Source organism: Thamnophis sirtalis, unplaced genomic scaffold (assembly GCF_051295495.1).
Source record: "Thamnophis sirtalis isolate CommonGarterSnake01/CBP01778 unplaced genomic scaffold, rThaSir2_p1.2 scaffold_6, whole genome shotgun sequence".
NCBI classification, from domain to species: Eukaryota; Metazoa; Chordata; class Lepidosauria; order Squamata; family Natricidae; genus Thamnophis; species Thamnophis sirtalis.
In genome coordinates this window covers 24373299-24380084 of record NW_028261386.1, presented here as the reverse complement: position 1 = coordinate 24380084, position 6786 = coordinate 24373299, and the positions used below count along the sequence as shown (strand labels likewise).

Sequence of the window (6786 nt, the reverse complement as noted above, 5' to 3'; positions counted from 1 at the left end):
CAATATACTTGAAGATTGCTTTCTTACCATCCCATACATCCATCTTATCTTACAACGGTCCTACTTCTTCTTCCCTCCCTCCCTCTTTCCTTCCCTCGTTTCTTCTCTCCTACTCTCCTTCCTTCCCTCCCTCCTTCCCCCTTCCCTCCTTCTCTCCTTCCTTCCTTCCCTCCTTTCTTCTCTCCTTCTCTTCCCCCTTCCTTTCCTCCTTCCTTCCCCCTTCCTTCTCTCCTACATTCCCTCCTTCCTTCCCTCCTTTCTTCTCTCCTTCTCTCCTTCCTTCCCTCCTTTCTTCTCTCCTTCTCTCCTTCCTTCCCTCCTTAGTTGGGAAATATCTATTTACCAATCTAGATTGGTAAATATATTATGGTCAGCCTATCATACTAATCATCTTTCAGTGAATTGATTTGGACTGATCGTGCAAGCTGAAACTTCCAAGCAGTCTTGTCATCGTCATTATACTTTGGCACTTACAAAGGGAACTCTCTAAACCCTTTTCTTGGAAATGTTACATTAGAATTCCCCACTGCAGGCTGCATGTTAGTTGGCATTGCTATTGGAGGAAGTTGGGTGTTATAATCCAATTTATCTGGAGGGTACCAGGATGGGATAAGCTATTTTAAGAGATAGTTGCAGGTTTGTCCCACTGTAAATATGGAACAGCATTTAAGCAATTGCTGTATCAGTGGGAAATGTCTATATTGATCACTTCAGTTAAACATTCGGGTTATGTTTATATAGTACATTAAGCCAAAAATCCCAGTTTAGGAGAGACTTATTGCTACTGATTGTGCCATCCATCTGGAAGGGCTGCTATTTTGGGTTTATAGAAACTATCTACAGCTAATTAGTAAGCAGCTTCTTCTTCTTCCTCTTCCTCCTCCTCTTCTTCTTCTTCCCTCTTCTTCTTCCCCTTCTCATTCCCCCTCCTCTTCCTCCTCCCCCTCTTTCAAAAGATTTAAATCTGATCATAATAAACAATCCATCAGAAGGATGGCAAAAGTGGAAAGATGAGAATTTACCAAGTCTTAATATCTAGTCAAACAATCTTTGATCACTCTTATATCAAAATGTAATTTATGTCGTGTTTAAAATGCATACTGTATGAAGTACTTCTCTTTCTTGGTCCTCTCTGCTTTCCTCCAATATATGCAGATTTCCTAAGCTGCTGTGACTAATTTCCACCCCAAGAGTTTAACACACAAGGATTTTTCCTTATGTTTAGCTGGAGAAATAGGTGGCTTTTTAGATGTCCATTTCACAGCTGGAGAGGTTGTGGATGGGAGGAAGACCTAAATTTGGGGGTTAAGATTTGGAATGAGCTCAGGATGCTGCCTATTAAGCCATCTTTTGGTCTTCTCTGTTCTTCCGATAGACTGAAAATTAATCAAATTTGTCTGGCTGTTTCACTCCGGCAAGTAATCTTTACAGAAGTGAAGGAGAGGATGAAGGATTTGCACCAAAGGATGAAGAGGCAGCCCGAGAGAACAACAACTGCCCCTTCCCTGAAGCATCCCCCTGTATTTACCCTTCCATGGCCAAGCTCCAAACCTTTCTCTCCTTCTTCTCACCTACAGGCAAACTAGCTGGGAGCCTCTCCTCCTTCCAGCCTCTGTCGTCACTAGACTAGAAAGGCTCTCTCCCTCTTTCATGCAAACACATTGCTGCATTTGGACAGGAAGGTTTCCTGGGACCATTTAGCTTTCAGAGCAGAAAGACGACTGATGCTCACTTGGCAACTTGAGCTGAACTCATAGCCAAGAAATAGCACAGAAGAGAATGAGAGAGAGATGCCCAGAAGGGTGTTTGTGCACATTTTGCTTTTCAGTTTGCCTGCTTCTGCTCTAGTGGATTCTCCACCTTGTTCTTAAGGAGATGCGTCTGGACAACTGCTCTCCAGTGCAGGAGGCTCTGTACTACTTGATACTGGCTAGCACATGTTTCTTCTTTTCTTCTCCCTGAAGGTAAGTCCTTTGGTTTCTAATCTTTGCAGAGTAGCTACTAGACTAGTGCCTATCCAGAGGAACAGAGTAAAAGTAATCCTGGTTTGCTAATTCTGGTGTGCTAGCACGAGTCATTACACAGGCACCTCCATGCATAGTGGTTGGTGCAAAAAAGTTGGCCACACCAACAGCAGAAGGAAGTAAAGTTTCCTCAGGGCAGGATCCTCCAGGAAATCCTTTAACACAAATCCTATTCCAACGAATGGGAAAAAGTGGAAGAACATAAGTTTGCCAACTTATCTTCTTTCCTCAGGAAGATGCAAATTTTACACCTTGAAGCAGAATCATTTCTTTCTATGGCCATATCAATAGAGGCGTGGAACTTCCTGAAATTGAATGGATTGAATGGAACACCAATTTGCTCTTCATACCTGCCTTCTATAGGGCAAGCTAAAGATCTTGAGTTTCTGGGAACAAGGCAGTTGAGGCAGTTAAAGGGACACCGGTGGCTCAGTAGCTAAGATGCTGAGCTTGTCAATCCAAAGGTCGGCAGTTCGAATCCCTAGTGCCGCATAACGGGGTGAGCTCCCATTACTTGTCCCAGCTTCCGCCAACCTAGCAGTTCGAAATCATGTAAAAATGCAAGTAGAAAAATAGGGACAACTTTTGTTGGGAAGGTAACAGAATTCCGTGTGCCTTTGGCGTTTAGTCATTCCGGCCACATGACCACTGAGACGTCTTTGAAAAGCGCTGGCTCTTTGGCTTTGAAACAGAGATGAGCACCGCCCCCTAGAGTTGGGAATGACTAGCACGTATGTGCAAGGGGAACCTTTACCTTTACCTGAACAATGGTTCATATAACATAAGCTAACCTGGGTTTCCTTCCTGAGCTAGTATTTTAGTGCTATTTATGAACTGCTTTACAGACTTGTCAGAGGTAATTTTACCAATCCGGCACTCTGCACATGAGCCATGTAACTGCAAGGACTTCCAGGCAACATCTGGAAGGCATCAACCTAGGAAAGACAGTTGATTGACTTCATAAACATAGAGAATTTAAAGCAGCAGCTGAAATTGCAAAGGCTCCAGTAGTTGTGCTTCCCTGACCCATCAGAACTGTAATGTCAGTGGGGGAAAGGGGGGCACTCACCTGCCTCACCACCACTAGCCAAGGGGCAGAGACACGTGCAAAGTGGTGGGATAGTCTGTAAAGCTTTCCCACATAAGCTGCCCTTAACCATTAACTCCGAAAAGCCCAAACGGGCATGTTACCTAGAGATTAAATTGAGGAAGGGCAAAGGTATTCATTCATTTGTACCCTTAAAGGGACACTCCAGGGACTCATGCTCCTGCGGGATGGATTATAAATGATCTGACTAATGGGATACTTTACCTCTTAAAAAATGAAACAAAACAAAAATAATCGTGATGGCAACGTTATGATACCCGTAACTGTAGGCACAATGTATATGAATATACATATACCAGCCCTATAAGCTGGAAACAGGATGTAGAAGAGCATAAAACTCAGAAATACAAAGTGTTGCGTTTACACCAGCTCGGACAGCGCCTCTACCCGGCCCGCTGCTATTTACTTTGACTTTTCTCGTGATCCGCTCCCCCCTCCCTCCCCCCACCGTCCGCTCGAAAAACTTCAAATAGCACAACGGGAGAAGTTTTCTTTCCCCCAGCAACCTCTAGGAGGCGCTACTAGCGTGCAGGGCAGGCGGGAAAGGCTCCAAGTTAAACCGGCCTCCGGGCGTCCCCTTTGCTTGCTTAGCCCGTTCACCTACGAAGCTAAAATAAGCGTTGCTCTTTTGCTCTCGATTGCTTTCGACACGTTCCAGGCGCTGCTGCCTCACACCCCTTCCCCCTCACCTCCCCGCAAAAAACTTCCCGATTTCCAGGAGTCCATCCTTCACTCCCCTTAAGGCAGGCGGCGGCGGCGGCGGCAGCGGCAAGGGGAGGATCCGACAAGTTGCAACATAGGACGGTTCTCCCGCGTTCAATGCATCTGGGGCCATGGTATCTAGGCTGTAGCAATCCGGACGGCCACCAGATGACAGCAGACAGTTCGGATGTTTGCAACCCGGCCACTTTAACTCCACGTGCGCCTATCTGAGAGTTTTTGGTGTGTGTGTGTGAGAGAGAGAGAGAGAGAGAGAGAGAGTTTTTGGTGTGTGTGTGTGTGTGTGTGTGTGTGTGTGTGTGTGTGTGTGTGTGAGAGAGAGAGAGAGAGAGAGAGAGAGAGAGAGAGAGAGAGAGAGAGAGAGAGATGTATGCAAATGAAGATGTCCCTGTTTGGAAATCTTGGTGACCATTGGTCTTGCAGGGTCCTTGACCAACTACAATGATAGGCATTTTGCTTCTAAGCCGTGACAATCAGCACTAATAGAAGGGTTTTGGGTTTTTGCAATATTTATTGCAGTCCCTGCCCATGTGTCATATCTTGCTCCTTGCGGCCTCAGAGTTTTGAGATCAGTCATCTCTGTCTTATAGGTGGGATGAGGAGGACCATGTCCTAGCTTCACGCTTAGTTTCACAACATTTTAGAACTTTTTATAGACATAGTCAGGACTAGAGAGTTAGATTTGGAGATTGTAGCCCCCATTTGGGGGAGGGGGAATGCAGCTAGTCTGCTGGAGGAATCCTATAAACTCTAAAGCCTCCAAAACCAAGGCTTGCTGAGTGAAAGATATACTCAGGGAAACTCTACGTTACTTTTATGAAGTTGTTAAATGTGCAGGATGTGGGAGTTCCTAGTGCCGGAGATCAGAGATCTCTTGATCTCTTGATTCATCATTTGGGACAGAAGCAGCATCCTTGTTGCAACAAGGATTCCTGTTTATTCTTTCCGACAGAGTTTTAGCCAGATGCTTCCCCAAAACCTGACATGAAAGCAACAATGAGCCCAATGCTTTGTGCCCCCAGCATCTGCCCCAGAGGGGAACATTGCCTTGATACGATTGTGCATGTCCAATTCCCCCTTCCAGCTAAGCCTATGATGAGTGGGTATATCATGTGGCAGCAAGTGCTAGAAGTAATTATGCATCAAGTGAAAAAGTACCTGCCTTTTTTTCCATCTTGAATCTGCTGCTCAAAATGTCATCTTAAAAGTCCGTGTTACGGAGGCGAGAGGGGAAAAAAAACGCCCTACCTCTCTATCCTTTTTTGAACATGGTTATCAAAACATGGTCCCCATTCTCCTACTGTCTCTTTCCTGGGCTAAAAGGAGCGGAGCGTTTTTGTTTTTCCACATTCCAGGAAAGAGGCTTCCCTGCCATTATCATCTATAGTAACACTTTCTTTTTAATTTTTTTTTTTTACTTCTTTTATTTAGATCTTCCTTTGAGGACCATTTCTGCAGTTCAAACTCTGCTGAGGATGCATGCCAAGCAGGCAGTTCTGTGCAGGCATCACACTCTGCCTGTTTTGACTCTGCATAGATTTCTGTGTCGTGCCTCCCCCCCACCCCCAGCAAGCAGCTTCTAATTGGCTCTACCACTTGAACCACAGAAATGATTGTTCTTTGATTCAGTTGTCCCTGCTGCTTTCAACTCTTTTAAACAGCTCAGCGGCAAAGCTGCAAATTTATCATAAATCATATTGGATTTATCTGTATTTTTGGGAGTATAAGACGCACTTTTTCCCTCAAAAAAGAGGCTGAAAATCTGGGTGTATCTTATACACTGAATACAGCATTTTTGGCCACCTGAAACCCTGCCCCTTCACTAAAATGGCCGTGCATAGCTTGTAGGAGGCTTTCAAAGAGCTCCTGGGGGCTGGGGAGGGCAGAAATGAGTGAAAAGCAGGCCATTTTTTGCTCAATTTTGAACCCCCAGCCCTCAGGAGCATTTTATAAGCCTCCTAAAGGCTATGCATGCCCTTTTCCCCCTACAAAAAACAGGCCTGTTTTTGCAAACTGGGCTGTTTTTTGCTCATTTTGGGGGAGGGCATCCCCCAGGAGCACTCTACAAGCCTCCTAAAGGCTATTCATGCCCTTTTTTGGGGGGGGGGAAACAGGCCCATTTTCATGAAAAACGGGCTGTTTTTGGGAGGTCTGCAGAGTGCAAAATTTTTTTTAAAAAAATTTGCCTCTTCAAAATCTTGGTATGTCTTATACTCCGGTGCGTCCTGTACTCTGAAAATTACAGTATTTGCACTCAGTAAATTGCCAGTCAAAATCAGAACTAATAAAGTATTTTAGAAGAAGGAAGGTGCTTCTGTTTCCCGTGGCAACTTTAAGCTGGCTGGGGAATTCTGGGAATTGAAGTCCAGCAGGTTTAAAGTTGTCCAGGTTGGAGACCCCTGGTTTAATAGATTCTTGTCTCAACTGGTGTTTCATTTGCCTCCTACCAGTTATATTGGACCACCCCAGAGAGGGTTGGGAGGCTTTAACTCACCTTCCCAATCTTCTGATAGTTTTGAGAGCTCTCCAGGCTGGGCCCCATATTGGGGTTAGCTGGCTTTTTTTGGGTGGGGGGTTGTGTCCATTTGCCTTATCAATGATACAAGTCCAAACAAACTTTTAGATATTTTTTTAAAGGTGTCCTTGAAATTTGGAAATAAATAAGCAGCATACAGGACTACATCCCTGAGTGTGTCATTACATAGTCTAATAATCTGCACAAAATGGACAAACTTAATGGAATTACTTAGCAATGGAGTAACAGGTCAGGTTAGACTCAAGATGCTATCAGATGGAGCAGCAATTGTGCTATTAAAGAAAACGGACTTGTTGCTAGGACCATCAATCAGTGACTGTTGTGCTTCTTTCCTAGCTTCTTCTGCAATTAGAAAGATTGCTACAGTTTTGAAGACAAGGGATGATGCTGCAGAAGCT

General features: G+C 44.7%; 1 protein-coding gene across 1 annotated transcript in view; it reads left to right on the top strand.

Annotated features, from left to right (window-relative positions):
* Positions 1-1828: 1828 nt before the first annotated feature.
* Positions 1829-6786, top strand: part of CHRNA2 (cholinergic receptor nicotinic alpha 2 subunit) — a 36885-nt gene continuing 31927 nt past the window's right edge. The window contains exon 1 of the mRNA XM_087717431.1: positions 1829-1964. The gene's annotated coding sequence lies outside the window, so the exon portion shown is untranslated. The remainder of the gene's footprint in view (positions 1965-6786) is intronic.